The sequence below is a fragment of the Arachis hypogaea genome, chromosome 15 (genome assembly GCF_003086295.3).
Source record: "Arachis hypogaea cultivar Tifrunner chromosome 15, arahy.Tifrunner.gnm2.J5K5, whole genome shotgun sequence".
NCBI lineage: Eukaryota > Viridiplantae > Streptophyta > Magnoliopsida > Fabales > Fabaceae > Arachis > Arachis hypogaea.
Genome location: NC_092050.1, coordinates 49,252,647 through 49,269,427, shown reverse-complemented (window position 1 = coordinate 49,269,427; position 16,781 = coordinate 49,252,647). Strand labels below are relative to the sequence as shown.

At 38.4% G+C, this 16,781-nt stretch overlaps 1 non-coding gene across 1 annotated transcript; it reads left to right on the top strand.

The window, feature by feature from the left end:
• Window positions 1-1,709: 1,709 nt before the first annotated feature.
• On the top strand, window positions 1,710-1,813 carry LOC112753645 (small nucleolar RNA R71). Its single transcript, XR_003178020.1, has one exon. It is a non-coding gene; the product is annotated as a small nucleolar RNA R71 (small nucleolar RNA).
• Window positions 1,814-16,781: the final 14,968 nt, after the last annotated feature.

Below are 16,781 nucleotides of genomic sequence, written 5' to 3'. Positions count from 1 at the left end.
GCCACCTTTCTTGGGCACTACATGGATGGGACTAACCCATGGGCTATCAGAAATGGGGTAGATTACCCCTGCCTGCCATAACTTCCTCACTTCCTTTTGTACCACTTCTTTCATGACGGGATTCAATCTTCTTTGAGCTTGAATGGAGGGTCTAGCATCCTCTTCTAACAAGATTTTATGCATGCATATGGATGAACTTATCCCCTTCAAATCAGCTAGGGTCCATCCAATGGCATCTTGATGAGTTTGCAGCACCTTGATCAATTCTTCTTCTTGTTCTTGGCTCAAGGCCGAGCTAATGATAACAGGGTGACTCTCATCACTACCCAAGTATGCATACTTGAGATTAGGGGGCAATGCTTTGAGCTCAGGTTTTGGTGCTTCCTTTTCTTCTTTCACTTTCTCTGGCCTGCTTAGCATAGTTGTGTCATCATCCTTGATATCACTAATTTCAATATCCTTGGTGAACTCCTCCTCTGCCACTTCCTTTATTGTTTCCTCAAAAGTTTCTTGTACTGCAATGTCCACTACATCAACCCTCATGCACTCCCTTAGTGATTCTGATGGATAGCTCATTGCCTTGAATACATTAAACACCAATTTCTCATCATGGAGTCTAAGAGTGAGTTCACCCTTTTGTACATCTATGATGGCTCCAGCAGTAGCTAGGAAGGGTCTTCCCAGAATTATTGAAGCTTTGGCTTCTTCCTCCATATCTAACACCACAAAATCAGCAGGAAATATAAATTCTCCCACCTTTACCAACAAATCCTCAACTATCCCATGAGGGAATTTAAAAGTTCGATCTGCCAATTGGAGGGCCATTCTTGTTGGTTTGGCCTCTTCAATCTTCATTCTTTTCATCATTGTTAGCGACATCAAATTGATGCTGGCCCCTAAATCACACAAGGCCTTCTCCACCATGACTTCTCCTATAATACAGGGGATTTGGAAACTGCCTGGGTCCTTCAATTTCTGAGGCAATTTGTGCTGAATGATGGCACTGCATTCTTCAGTTAACAACACAGTTTCCTCATTTCTCCAGCTTCTCTTCTTGGTCATCAATTCTTTTAAGAATTTTGCATAGAGTGGCATTTGCTCTATTGCTTCAGCAAAGGGAATGTTGATTTTTTTGGCCATGATATGATGGTTGGGGGTAAGTGTTTTGTGTGGCTTGGTATGATCTTTGGTTGGAGTTTTGGTATGTGGAGTTGTTTTGTTGGTTGTGGTTGTAAGGTTTGTGGTTTTGTGGTTGGGTTTGTTGGTTTCCCCACCCAAAGTTTGGGTGGTTTCTCCAGCCTGGGTTGTAAGTGTTGGAGTGTGGATCATATGATTGCCTTTGTTGGTTTCCCACATAGTTAACCTCATCCCAATCACCTCCTTCAATGCCTACTTCCTCTTGATCTTGTGTGTGTATTGCAGCCACTTGCTTTGTTTCTAATTGCCTGGTAAGCTCTGCTAGTTGCTTGGCAAACACCTTGTTTTGGGCTAGAATTGTATCAACATGGTTCAGCTCCATGACTCCCTTAGTGTTGTGCCTTTCTGATGCATAGTAGTACTCATTCTCAGCCACTGTCTCGATCACTTCAATGGCTTCTTCCACGGTCTTTTTCTTGTTCAATGAACCTCCTGATGAATGGTCTACAGCCTTCCTTGATTCATAAGAGAGCCCATCATAGAAGATGTGCAGTTGCACCCAATCATGGAACATGTTTGGTGGGCATTTCCTTGTCAAGTCCTTGAATCTCTCCCATGCCTCGTAGAGAGTTTCACCATCTTGTTGTCTAAAAGTCTGGACCTCAGATCGAAGCCTATTGACCTTTTGTGGAGGGTAGAAACGTGCCAGAAACTTGCCTTCCACCTCATCCCATGTGGTTAGACTCCCCCTTGGGAATGATTCCAGCCACTTAGCTGCCTTGTCCCTAAGTGAAAATGGGAACAAAAGCAGTTTATAGGCATCTTCCTGGACTCCATTGGACTTCACAGTGTCACAAATTCTCAGGAATTTTGTGAGATGTTGGTTTGGGTCTTCATTAGCACTTCCTCCAAAGGAACAATGATTTTCCACCAATGATATTAGCTGTGGCTTGAGCTCAAAATTGTTGGCCTGAATGGGTGGTTTCTGGATGCTACTACCACAATTCCCAGAGGTTGGGTTTATGTATGAACTAAGAACCCTCCTCTCAGGAATGGCATTGTTTCCATCAGCTCTCTCATGGTTGTGAACTTCTCTATCCATGTTGAGATCTAGAGCTTCCTCAAAATTGTCCTCAGATTCTCCTTCAGATTCCTCTTCTCCCACTACTCTCTTCCCTCTTGCTTCCCTTCTAAGTCTATGAAGGGTCCTTTCCGGTTCGGTATATGGAGGAGTTGATGTCTCTCCTCTCCTACCTGTCATACAAGAACACAGCTCAAACACAAACAAGTGAAATACTCTTGGTTAATGGAAGAGTATGGTTAGATCAATTGAGGAATTAAATCAAACAGTTAGTGAGTCAGTGAGTTAGTTGCATGGATTTAAAGGCATAAAGAAGGAAAGCATGTAACCAAGTGCAGAAATTAAAATTCAACAAGTATCTAGAACAGAATTAATCAAAGCAAGAGAAAATTGCTCAATCTAGTTAGCTTCCAATTTGAGAATTGTCAATCGAAAACCAATCCCCGGCAACGGCGCCATAAACTTGATGCGCATAAACTAGTTATGCTACGATTAGGAAATTGCACGATCGGCAAAATTCCTTCCGGCAAGTGCACCGGTTATCGTCGTCAAGTAAAAACTCACAATAGAGTGAGGTCGAATCCCACAAGGATTGGTTGAGTGAGCAATTCGGATTAGAAGTTTGTTCTAGTTGAGCGGAATCAAGGTTTGAGATGAGAATTGCGGAATGTAAAATTGGCGGGAAAAGTAAATGACAAGAAAATTAAATGGCTGAATCTTAAATTGCATGAATTAAAGAACAGAATGTAAATTGCTGAAATTAAAAGGGAATGGGGATGATTGCAAGAATTGAATTGCGGAATATAAAGAGAAAGTGGAAATCAGAAATGGGGAATTCATTGGGTTTAGGAGATATTGAAATCTCCGAATCAAAACATGTAAATCTCTTCCTCAACCAATGCATTCATTGAATTTTGCTTGGCAATCTTATATGATTGGATCCCAATTCCTTGGCTCACCAATGCTCTCTAAAAACAAACAAATTCCCAATCCCTTGGTTTAAATGTTCATAAGAAGAGATGATGCTTGATCACTGATTATACCACACAATTTCATGAACCACAATTTGGTAGGATTACATGTCACAATATCCATCCAAACCCCAATCCAATCCACTGTGAGAAAGCTTCTCTAGCATGAATCCTCCATTCCTTTCCCAAGGCTCCGAAGGATTCCAAGTATGAGTAGTCTCTTTCCCAAGACAACTACTCAATGGAATTAGATCGAGAAGCTTTCTAACAAAATTCAAGAGAAAAGATTGAAGAAGAAGATAAACTATTATTGATTCATTGAATTACAATAGAGCTCCCTAACCCAATGAAAGGGGGTTTAGTGAATCATAGCTCTGAATTCAATTACAAAGAAAAGGAAACTAGCTAAAAGTGAAAGTAAAATTAAAATCCTCTCTAACTTAACTTCTATCCTATTTATACACTTTCTATATTGAGCTTCAGTTGTGCTTCTTGGGCTTTGAGGCCTCTCCTTGCTTTCCTTTTGCCTTGGGTTTATGATCCATAATCTTGATGAGGTTGTTGATCCAGATCCTGTAACATTTATTGAGCCAACTTAGTGATAATCAAATAATGACACATGACTCAATAAATTGAGATTTCAAACTCATCAATCCTTCAGGCCCAATCCCATAAACCATGATATTCAATTGGGTTTCATACCAAAGTAAGTTTAAGTTAATACTTGTGCTCAAAGACTAACTTAAATCACAATATTTTTGGCCCAGAAACCCTTTTCAAGAGTGGCGTTTAAGTTGTAGTTTAAGCTTAAACTGCAACTTAAACGCCAGACACTTCCAGTGAGGCCATTTGTAGAAGCACGTTTAAGCTTCAGTTAAGGTTAAACTGAAGCTTAAACGTGGAAATGGAAGAAGGTAGCCCTGGAGAGTAATGTAGTCGAACACGTTTAACCTCCAGTTTAAGGTTAAACTGGAGGTTAAACGTGGAAAAGGAATGAGGCATCCTGGAGGTCGAACACGTTTAACCTCCAGTTTGAGGTCAAACTGGAGGTTAAACGTGGAAAGGGGTGTAGGCATACTGGAGGTCGAACACGTTTAACCTCCAGTTTGAGGTCAAACTGGAGGTTAAACGTGGAAGCTTGGAATGGTGGCCCTGGAGGTGTCGAACACGTTTAACCTCCAGTTTGGGGTCAAACTGGAGGTTAAACGTGGAGATGGAGAGAGCAACCCTGGAGTGAAAAAACTATCGAACACGTTTAAGCTCCAGTTTGAGTCAAACTGGAGCTTAAACGTGGAATGGCCCCTGGTACTCTTCCTGGTTCTGGCGTTTAACCTCCAGTTTGAGGTCAAACTGGAGGTTAAACGTGGAACTCCTCCCTGGGTGGCATACTCATTCTGGCGTTTAACCTCCAGTTTGAGGTCAAACTGGAGGTTAAACTTCAATCCCAGCATTTCTTATCCTTCATGATTTTGACGTTTAAGCTCCAGTTTAGGCTTAAACTGGAACTTAAACTCCACATGTGATATACAAGCTTCCTTTATTGATTTTGTTGCTTCCTTGCTTAGCCTCTTCTTCCCTGAAATCATCCAAACAATTGCATCAAAGTCTTGCAAAATTTCATGAGAAATCTTTCATTCATAGCATTTAAGTAATATAACTAAAACTCATGGAATTTGCATCAAAAATCATATTGTTTGGATGGTTCATTACTTTGTTCTTCATTTAACCATTTTTGGTTACTTTAAGCTCAAGAAAATGCATAAAACAACTAAAACTAACAGAAAAATGCTAGTGAAACTAGCCTATGATGCCTTGGCATCAAACAGATGCCCCTGTATGCAAAGTTATTGAAAGAGCTTATCAACAAGAAGAGGAGTTGGCGAGAGAATGAAACCATACTGCTCACTGAAGAATGCAGAGCATTAATCCAAAAGGGACTTCCACCTAAACTTGAAGATCCTGGAAGCTTCTTTCTACCTTGTGCCATTGGTAGTATGTGATGTGTGGAAAATGATCCAACACGAAACTCACTGGCAAGTGTACTGTGTCGCATCAAGTAATAATAACTCACATGAGTGAGGTCGATCCCACAGGAATTGAAGGATTGAGCAATTTTAGTTTAGTGGTTGATTTAGTCAAGCGAATCAAGTATTGGTTGAGTTGTTTATAATTGACAGAAAGTAAATTGCTTGAAATGTAAAGGGAGAGGGGTAAATTTCAGGAAATTAAAGAGCAAAGAAAGTAAATAAGCTGAATCTTAAAGAACAAGTAATGTAAATTGCAGAAACTTAGATTGCAAGAAATGTAAATGGCTGAATCTTAAAGTGCAAGAAATGTAAATGACTTAAATTATAAAAGGAATTGGGAGTTGGAATTACAGAATTTAAACAAGACAGAAGTAAATTACAACAAGCAGAAGAACTAAAGATGTGTTGAAGTGTAATAGATCTCAAACAGAAAGATAAAAATGCTTGAAGAATGAAAACAGAAAATGACTTGTGCTTAATTTGCAGCAAATTTAAAAGAGGTTGAAGATCTCAGGAGTGGAAGAGACTAGAAAACAAGTCTAGATCTCAAATCCTTCCTTGATCCAACAAGATTAATTGCAAAAGAAATAAAGAAAAGTAAATTGCAGAAGAAGATTATGATGACATGTCATCATGTCATGTTTTTCTATGCTTTTTCATACAAGAAATTTATAATTAGTGCTTAAATATTGCATTCTTTTATACTTAAATGGTATATTTCCTTAATCTTTTAATTTTATAAATTTGGTAGGAAATAAGAAGAAAAAGAAGCACAAAATAAGCTAAAAAGGAGAAAAAAAGAGCTTTGGGGCACACTTTGAAGTTGGAGCACACTTTGGAGCCTTAGGCCACGCTTTTAAAAGCGTGGCCCATGACCAAATCAAGAAAGCGTGAACAATCAGCACACAAAGCTCAGTTCACTAAGTGAACTTAGCTTTGCCGTACAAGAAAAATGTGCTTGGAGGCAAGAAATTTCGCTAAGTTAAAATCTGGGCGTTCACAGCATGACCATGCCTCCTTCAAAGGGATATAACTTGAGCTACAGATGTCTGATTGATGTGCTTCTAGTTGCGTTGGAAAGCTGACATTCAGAGCTTTCCAACGATATATCATAGTCTATATTTGGCACGAAATTGAGGCACGAGTGAAATGCATCTTTAAGGGCAAAAAATAAGCAAAAAAATCAGCCAATGCTTCCACCAAGGCTCGAAATAGCGCTCAGTTCACTTTCTCAACTGAGCTTTATCGGGCTCCCACTCAAGAAAATGCAAGGAAAAGGCTCACAAAAGTGCTTCCACCAAGATTTGAACTCAAGACCTCACACTCAAGCCAAAAGCGCTACCAAGGCACACAAAGGAAAGCTCAGTTAACTTTTTCAACTAAGCACTACTCCCCCCACACTCCTCACATTTTGGCACGCCAAGGAAGCTAATCGTGCGCACAAAATTGACATGGACAAGGGGCTGGCGCACCAAATTGGGCAAGGCAAAGCAAGTTTGGGCGCTTAGTTGTGTTTTTCAACTGAGCCTTGCCCTGGGAGCTGTACCATGGTCCAAAATTCAATTAGAAATCAAATTAGATTTAATTCTTCACCAATTGAACCAAGGCCAACTAGACCCATCTCTCTTCAAATCCAAAGCAAGCAAAGCCCACATCATCACTCAAAGGCACAAGAACAAGCTAGAATTGGGATTTTCATTTAATTTGTTTTTCATTTCAATTTCATTTTATTTTGTAAAAAGCCTATATAAAGGCATCACTCTCATTTTCAAAAAGAGAGCTCCATTAGAGAACATAGAAGGCTAGCTCCACTAGGGAGTAGTAGAATTAGAGAACTCTCTCTTTAATTTTTATTTCTGTTTTAAATTTTGGATCAAGAATTGAAGGAATTCTGTTTCACTTGATCTGAAATCTCTTTGTTCCTCTTCTGCATAAAATCTGAGTTTCCTTTATTGCTTTCATCTTCCTTTTCTTCTGCAATATTGTTTTCTGCTGGATCAAGGAAGGGGTTGAGATCTAGACTTGTTTTCTAGTCTCATTAATCCCCTGAGATCTTCACTTGTCTTTTTAGATTTCACAATTGAATTGAGTCTTCTTGCTTATTTACTTTTCTGCTACAATTTCCTTATCTGCAATTTTTACTTTCTGTTGCACTGCTTCCAATTTACATTTCCTGAAATTTACAATTCCTGCAATTGCTCTAAGTTCTTATTCACTAAAATTTTGTTTCTCTGTTTACATTGCTCCCAGCACCCAGTTCCTTTTATTCTTCCTGCAATTTAGATTTCCAGTTGCTTGAATTACTGCTTCCATTTTACTTTTCATGCAAGTTAATTCTTCTGTAATTGTTCTAAGTTACTGATCTATTGCTTTCTTTAATTTCCAGCACCCACTCCCCTTTACATTTAATGCAATTTACATTTCTTGCAATAAGTTTCAGCTATTTTACTTTCTTGTTCTTTAAGTTACTTGCAATTTTACTTTCTGCATCTTTTAAATTCCTTGCAATTTACTTTTTGTTGGTCACTTTACACCTCAAATCATCAATGATAGCTTGACTAAACTAATCACCCACTAAAGTTGCTTGATCCATCAATCCCTGTGGGATCGACCTCACTCTAAGTGAGTTTTACTACTTGATACAACCCGGTACACTTGCCGGTGAGTTTTGGGTATTTTGAAATCCGTTTTTCCAAATTTTTCCCATCAGATTGCAGAGAGTAGAAGAGGATGCAATAGACAGTAATTGAAATTCAATTATGCAGAAGAATTAAATAAGAGATCTCAAGGTGAGATTGAAACAGAAGTTCTTCAATTCTTCACCCAAGATCCAAAGCAAGAAAAGTAAAGAGTGCTCAAGCAAGAACAAGGAAGAAGAGAGATCAATTCTCCTTTCCAATTCTCTAAGATCTAAATTCAAAAGTAAAAGCTCCAAATGAAAATGAAAATTAAAAGGAAAAATTCAAAGTAAATTCTAGAGGTGTCAAAAGGTTCTAATTACATCAAACTAACTCCTATTTATACACTTTCTATTCTTGGATTTTGGAATTTGGATGGGCTTTTGATTTGGTGAAGAAATGAATTAAGTTGGATTTTTAATTCAATTTTCAGCCCATGAAGAAATTGCTTCCAGGGGGATGCTCAGCTCAAGTGGGGAGCTGAGCATTGAGGCTTAGTGTGAGGATCCTTGTTGCGTGCCTTGCTGGGAGAAGGCATCAGGGGAATGCTCAGCTCACAAAGGGAGCTAAGCATTGGTGCCTTGGTGCATGTCTTGTACGCCTTGTGCTCCTTGCCTTGTCATGATGCGCGCTCCACTTCTCTGGCCCGTGTCATGCTTGTGTTGTGGTGCACCATGAGTAGCGCTCAGCTCTCCAAGTGAGCTGAGCATTGAAGCTTCCAAGGGAGGTCCTTGGTTCGAAACTTGAAGGAAGCATGCGCTGTGCTATTTCCTTGGTTGTCTTGTGGTGCCTTGCTTCCTTGCTTCCTCAAGGTGTTGAGTTCGAACCTTGGGGGATGCATTTGGCCAATTTTTGGCTTGTTTTCCTTGTGAGTAGCGCTCCCCCACCCCCCTTTGGTCATGATTTCAAACCTTGGAGCAAGCATTTGTCAAACAATTTCCTTGAATTTATTTAGATGCATGCCCGATAATGCTCACTTGGTGAGCTGAGCTTAGTCTTTCCTTTCCTTGTTTCTTGGCTTCATATTGTGCTCAGCTCACAAAGTGAGCAGAGCATTGTGCCTTGGTTCCTTGAGAGAAAATGTAGTGCTTCTTTGGTGAGCATGGTGCTCTTGGAGTGAGCTTCATGGTTTTCCTTCTTGTTGAGCCACACTTCTTCCTTCCTTGGCCACGCTTCTTAGGCCACGCTTTCTTCTTTTCTTCTTTTCTTCACCTACAATTAATCAAAACAACCAATCAAAGTATCACCAAATTCACAAGGTTTATAAATCATAAAAAATCAATGAAATTTAGCCTAAACCTCATGATTTAGCATCAATTAAATGGTGGTTGTTTGATTCAAAAAAGTCATGCATTTCCATTCCAAATTACTTACTTAGACTGCAAGAAAGTGTATAAAACCTAATAAAAACAAAGAAAAAGGCTAGTGAAACTAGGCTAAGATGACTTGTCATCACAACACCAAACTTAAAACTTGCTTGTCCCCAAGCAAGAAAAGAATTATGCTCAAAGGCTCTTTCAATTAGAATGGATTTAAAGAATAACATATGCTATCCTGTGAGTGAAGTGATTGAGTGACAGTGGGGTAAACTCTAAATTATATGCTCATGCAAGGGCTTCAGTGCTTACTAGTCTCTACATCTTGGAAGTCTTAGGTCTTAGAACTTTCATCCAAATGATATCATGGAGATCTCTCTATAGGTAGTCACCTTGAAGCAGCTTATAGTTTCTGTGCTTTGGCCTTGACTCTAAGTGTCATGTCTCAAAGCGGCTCTTTAGATAAGCTTTCAATCAATACTCCTAAACCAGTTGGTTTTAAGGTATTAGGTGTTGAAGCACCCCTTAGGATTTACTTGCTCAAGCCTCTCTCTTTGACACAATTCGACCACAAGCATTTACTAGGATAATAACTCTTTGAGTTCTTGTTTCTTTCTTCTTCTTTTTTTTTTGCCTAGTATTGATGCTCAGAGCCTTGGGCCATGTTCTCTTTGTTTTTATATCTTCTTTATTTTCTTTTGTTTGCTGCTTCTTGGATCAATAAATGTTCGAAAATCTCCACAATACTTCTTTGAACTCTATGTCCTGCCTATGAGCTCCCATGCAAGTTTTCATAAGCATGCAACCTCAATACATAATCATACAACTAGAACCACCACTTCTCCTAATCTTTTGCTTGCCTCAAAATTGTTTAATTCCTCAATCCTTCTTTTCAAAGAACTGTCATGTGGTGCCCCCTTTTTTTTTTGAAATCTTGAGTGGATGCAAGTTTAAAAAGTGTAGTGTTGTGAATAATCAAACATCTTAATTATTGAATTATAGAGAATTGCACTAAACAAACAGACAGACAGGGACATAATATCACTTTCAATCACAGCAATATTTGATAATCACTGAACAATACAACCTTTTGGAGCTGTCCTCCTCCTCATCATCATCATTGCCAGTCTTCTCATTCCTCTTTCATCTCTTTGATTGATGATGCTTAATCTTTCCAAAAGCTTGTACGATGCTCTGCAGTCATATTGAAAGTTGCTTGTTCCCCAAGCACTTGAAAAATGGTTAGCATGCATGATTTATTTGTGGTCCTTTGAACTTACTTTGGTGTGGGAACACCAAACTTAGTACCTTGTGATGTAGCGGAAAACGATCCGACACAAAACTCACCGGCAAGTGCACCGGGTCGCATCAAGTAATAATAACTCACGGGAGTGAGGTCGATCCCACAGGGATTGAAGGATTGAGCAATTTTAGTTTAGTGGTTGATTTAGTCAAGCGAATCAAGATTTGGTTGAGTGATTTGTGATTTGCAGAATTTAGATTGCATGGAAAGTAAAGGGAATGGGTAAATTGCATTGAATTTAAAGAGAACTGAAATTTAAAGTGCTGAATCTTAAAGAACAAGAAATTAAATGGCAGAAACTTAGAACGCAAGAAATGTAAATTGCAGAATCTTAAAGAGCAAGAAATGTAAATGGCTTGAATTGTAAAGGGAATTGGGAATTGGATTTGCAAAAATTAAACAAGGAAAAGTAAAATTGCAACAAGCAGAAGAGTGGAAGATGACTTAGATTGGATCGGAACTAAAACAGAAAGGTAAATGAGCTTGAAAGCAGTAAACAGAGAATGTAAAATGAGAATTCAGATCTCAGGACTCAAGAGACTAGATAACCAAGTCTAGATCTCAATGCCTTCCTAGATCCAACAAGAACAATTGCAAAGGAATGGTAAATTGTAAATTGCAGAGAAAGTAGAAGACAGAAGCAATTAACCAAAATGGAAATTCAATTATGCAGTAAAATGAAATAGAGAGATCTCAGGATGAGATTGAAACAGATTTCCTTCAATTCTCCAACCCAAGATCTAAGACAAGGAAAGTAAAGAGTGCTGGGCAAGAACAAGGAAGAAGAGAGATCAATTCTCCTCCCAAATTCTCTTGAATTAAAACAACAATGCCAAGAAATGTTAAGTGAGCTCTCTACTAAGTGTACTAATCAAAACCGAAAAGAAAGCTCCTCTAAAAACTTAAATCCTATGCTATTTATACACTTTCTTCAAATGGTCTTCAAGCCTTCAATTGGGCCTTTGCTCTTGATGGAATTGGGTTGATAGAGGCCTTGGTTGATTGCTCTTGGAGTTTGGAGAAGAACCGAATTGAACTGGGTTTGGAATCATGAAAGCTTGAGTAAAAGTTTGAGTAAAAGTTTGAGGCAAACTTTTACTCAAACTTTTCACATCAGCCACCCCATTTTGCTGATACCAACGTTTGGGCAAAAGTTTAGGGTCAAACTTTTGCTCAAACGTTGGCCTCCCCTTCCACACTCATGGTGCCAACGTTTGCCAAAAAGTTAGAGGCAAACGTTGGCGCAAACTTTTGCTCTCCAGGGTGTGTTGTTCATGCGCCAACGTTTGCCAAAAAGTTTGAGGCAAACGTTGGCGCAAACTTTTGCTCTCCAGGGTGTTGATTTGTGATGCCAAAAGTTTGCCAAAAAGTTTGAGGCAAACTTTTGCTCAAGCTTTTTGCCCAAAAGTTTGCACAAAAGTTTGAGGCAAACTTTTGCTCCAGCTTTTTGCCCAAAAGTTTGCACAAAAGTTTGAGGCAAACTTTTGGTCCAGCTTTTTGCTCCCTGGTTCATTTTCACTTATTCCAAAAGTTTGAGCTAAAGTTTGAGACAAACTTTTGCTCAAACTTTTTGTCCTCTCTTCCTCCTAGCCATTCCTCCTTGCTTCAACCTTTCTCCAAGCTTTCTTCACCTATCATTAATCAACCAAACACATCAAAGCTATGCTCAAAATCATGAGATATTCATTCTTTCATAATATGTGACAATTATAGCATAAAACCTCATGAAATTGCATTAATTCATCTATGGTTGATTAAATCAAAGGAAGCATGAAAATCTACCCAATTGGCTTTCTTATGGCTCAAGAAAGTGCATAATTCAATTGAAAACAAAAGAAAAAGGCTAGTGAAACTAGGCTAAGATGACTTGTCATCACAACACCAAACTTAAAGCTTGCTTGTCCCCAAGCAAGAAATGATTTATGCTCAAAGGTTCTTTTAATCAGAATGGATTTGAAAAATTACATGTACTATCCTGTGAGTGAAGTGATCAAGTGACAGTGGGGTGAACTCTAAATCATGTGCTCATGCAAGGGCCTCAGTGCTTACTAGTCCCTACATCTTGGAAGTCTTAGGTCTTAGGATTTTCATCCAAATGGTATCATGGAGGTCTCTTTATATGTAATCACCTTGAAGCAGCTTATGGTTTCCTTGCTTTGGCCTTGACTCTAAGTGTCATGTCTCAAAGCGGCTCTTTAGATAAGCTTTCAATCAATACTCCTAAACCAGTTGGTTTTAAGGTATTAGGTGTTAAAGCACCCCTAAGGATTTACTTGCTCAAGCCTCTTTCTTTGAAACAACTCAACCACAAGCATTTACTAGGCTAACAACTCTTTGAGTTTTGTTTCTTCTTTCTTTTTCTGCCTAGTAATTGATGCTCAGAGCCTTGGGCCATGTTCTTTTTGCTTTTGTATTTTCTTTATTTTCTTTTGTTTTGTTTGCTGCTTCTTGGATCAATAGATTTTTGAGAATCTCCACAATACTTCTTTGAACTTCATGTCCTGCCTATGAGCTCCCATGCAAGTTTTCACAAGCATGCAACCTCAATACATAATCATACAACTAGAACCACCACTTCTCCTAATCTTTTGCTTGCCTCAAAATTGTTTGATTCCTCAATCCTTCTTTTCAAAGAACTTTCATGTGATGCATTTTTTTTGAAAAATTGAGTGCAAACAAGTTTTGGAGAGTATGATGTTGTAAATGATCAAGCATCTTGCTTATTGAATTTCAGAAAAGAAACCATGCTAAACAGACAGATAATCAGGGAAACTAAACCACTCTCAATCATAGCAGTGTTTGATGTAAGATAATCACTTAACAATACAACCTTTTGGAGTTCGCTTGCTTTATTCCTCATCATCATCATCACTGATCCACACATTCCTCTTTCATTTCTTTGGTTGATGATGCTTAATCCTTCCAAAAGCTTGTATGATGCTCTGCAATGATATTGAAAGTTGCTTGTTCCCCAAGCACTTGAGAAATGGTTAGCATGCATGATTTATTTGTGGGCCTTTGTACTTACTTTGGTGTGGGAACACCAAACTTAGTACCTTGCCAATGGTTCTTGTTCATCAAACTAACCAGATGTGAAACTCTTTTTCTTTGCTAAAAGTAGTAAAACTGAAAACTAAGAAACAGCAAAATAGTTCACTAGTTTATCTAAATGCTTGAAGCTAGCATTATGCAGAAAGTGAGAATGTGTTTTATGATGGGATTTTGGTGGAACACCAAACTTAGAATCCTTCATTCTCCCTTATCTTGTTTTGGTGTGTAACACCAAACTTAGCTTCTTGCAATATAGATAAAACTAATTAACCTTTTTATTGAAATAGATATGAAAAGATGGTTACCTCCGGTTGGGTTGCCTCCCAACAAGCGCTCTTTTATTGTCACTAGCTTGACATCTTGCTCTTTTTGATTATGGAGGCTGGAAATCATAATGCCTCAGTTTTTCTCCTCTTGCTGTAGGATTCCTTTCCTCCATGACCTGCACAATCACAAACAATCCAAATGAAAATTGGATATTCTCATGCCAGAATGTAGTCAGAGGATTAGTTGACAAAATGTTTCAAACAGTTAATAGGCTTTGAGAGAAAATCAGAAGAAAATTACTTTTGTTGTACAGAACAACAAGAAACAGACACAGAACCAGAAAAGCAATGTACTCTACTGAGAGAGCAAAGTTAGTGTTAGTTTAGGCAAAAATTCAAACAGTTAGTGGGTTAGTCAAAATTAGAGAAACAGAAAATAAAAATGCTAGATCTAGATCACCACCTCACTTAATCATTGTCAATCTAATCAATCCCCGGCAACGGCGCCAAAAACTTGATGTAGCGGAAAACGATCCGAAACAAAACTCACCGGCAAGTGCACCGGGTCGCATCAAGTAATAATAACTCACGGGAGTGAGGTCGATCCCACAGGGATTGAAGGATTGAGCAATTTTAGTTTAGTGGTTGATTTAGTCAAGCGAATCAAGATTTGGTTGAGTGATTTGTGATTTGCAGAATTTAGATTGCATGGAAAGTAAAGGGAATGGGTAAATTGCATTGAATTTAAAGAGAACTGAAATTTAAAGTGCTGAATCTTAAAGAACAAGAAATTAAATGGCAGAAACTTAGAACGCAAGAAATGTAAATTGCAGAATCTTAAAGAGCAAGAAATGTAAATGGCTTGAATTGTAAAGGGAATTGGGAATTGGATTTGCAGAAATTAAACAAGGAAAAGTAAAATTGCAACAAGAAGAAGAGTGGAAGATGACTTAGATTGAATCGGAACTAAAATAGAAAGGTAAATGAGCTTGAAAGCAGTCAATAGAGAAAGTAAAATGAGAATTTAGATCTCAGGACTCAAGAGACTAGATAACCAAGTCTAGATCTCAATGCCTTCCTAGATCCAACAAGAACAATTGCAAAGGAATGGTAAATTGTAAATTGCAGAGAAAGTAGAAGACAGAAGCAATTAACCAAAATGGAAATTCAATTATGCAGTAAAATGAAACAGAGAGATCTCAGGATGAGATTGAAACAGATTTCCTTCAATTCTCCAACCCAAGATCTAAGACAAGGAAAGTAAAGAGTGCTGGGCAAGAACAAGGAAGAAGAGAGATCAATTCTCCTCCCAAATTCTCTTGAATTAAAACAACAATGCCAAGAAATGTTAAGTGAGCTCTCTACTAAGTGTACTAATCAAAACCGAAAAGAAAGCTCCTCTAAAAACTTAAATCCTATGCTATTTATACACTTTTTTCAAATGGTCTTCAAGCCTTCAATTGGGCCTTTGCTCTTGATGGAATTGGGTTGATAGAGGCCTTGGTTGATTGCTCTTGGAGTTTGGAGAAGAACCGAATTGAACCGGGTTTGGAATCATGAAAGCTTGAGTAAAAGTTTGAGTAAAAGTTTGAGGCAAACTTTTACTCAAACTTTTCACATCAGCCACCCCATTTTGCTGATACCAACGTTTGGGCAAAAGTTTGGGGTCAAACTTTTGCTCAAACGTTGGCCTCCCCTTCCACACTCATGGCGCCAACGTTTGCCAAAAAGTTAGAGGCAAACGTTGGCGCAAACTTTTGCTCTCCAGGGTGTGTTGTTCATGCGCCAACGTTTGCCAAAAAGTTTGAGGCAAACGTTGGCGCAAACTTTTGCTCTCCAGGGTGTTGATTTGTGATGCCAAAAGTTTGCCAAAAAGTTTGAGGCAAACTTTTGCTCAAGCTTTTTGCCCAAAAGTTTGCACAAAAGTTTGAGGCAAACTTTTGCTCCAGCTTTTTGCCCAAAAGTTTGCACAAAAGTTTGAGGCAAACTTTTGGTCCAGCTTTTTGCTCCCTGGTTCATTTTCACTTATTCCAAAAGTTTGAGCTAAAGTTTGAGGCAAACTTTTGCTCAAACTTTTTGTCCTCTCTTCCTCCAAGCCATTCCTCCTTGCTTCAACCTTTCTCCAAGCTTTCTTCACCTATCATTAATCAACCAAACACATCAAAGCTATGCTCAAAATCATGAGATATTCATTCTTTCATAATATGTGACAATTATAGCATAAAACCTCATGAAATTGCATTAATTCATCTATGGTTGATTAAATCAAAGGAAGCATGAAAATCTACCCAATTGGCTTGCTTATGGCTCAAGAAAGTGCATAATTCAATTGAAAACAAAAGAAAAAGGCTAGTGAAACTAGGCTAAGATGACTTGTCATCACCTTGCCAATGGTTCTCATGCATCAGATTAACCATATGTGAAACTCTTTTTTTTTTTCAAAAGCAATAAAACTGAAAACTAGGAAACAGCAGAATAGTTAACTAGTTTATCTAAATGCTTGAAGCTAGCATTATGCAGAAGGTGAGAATATATTTTATGATGGGATTTTGGTGGAACACCAAACTTAGAATCCTTCATTCTCCCTTAGATTGTTTTGGTGTGCAACACCAAACTTAGCTTCTTGCAATATAGATAAACTAATTAACCTTTTTATTGAAATAGCTATGAAAAGAAAGTTACCTCAGGTTGGGTTGCCTCCCAACAAGCGCTCTTTTATTGTTACTAGCTTGACATTCTCTGTGCTGTTGATCATGGGAGTTGAAAGTTCTGTTGCCTTTGGTTTCCTCCTCTCACTATGGGCTTCCTTTCCTCTATTTCTTCTTGTGAAATCTTTCTGTGATGCTTTTCTTGGATGATTGATTCCTTTCCCGTAGCCTTCTCACTTTCCTCCATGACTGCTTTCCCTTTTTTCAACCTAGCAGCTTTTTTGCTATTCTTTGGGTCGTCTT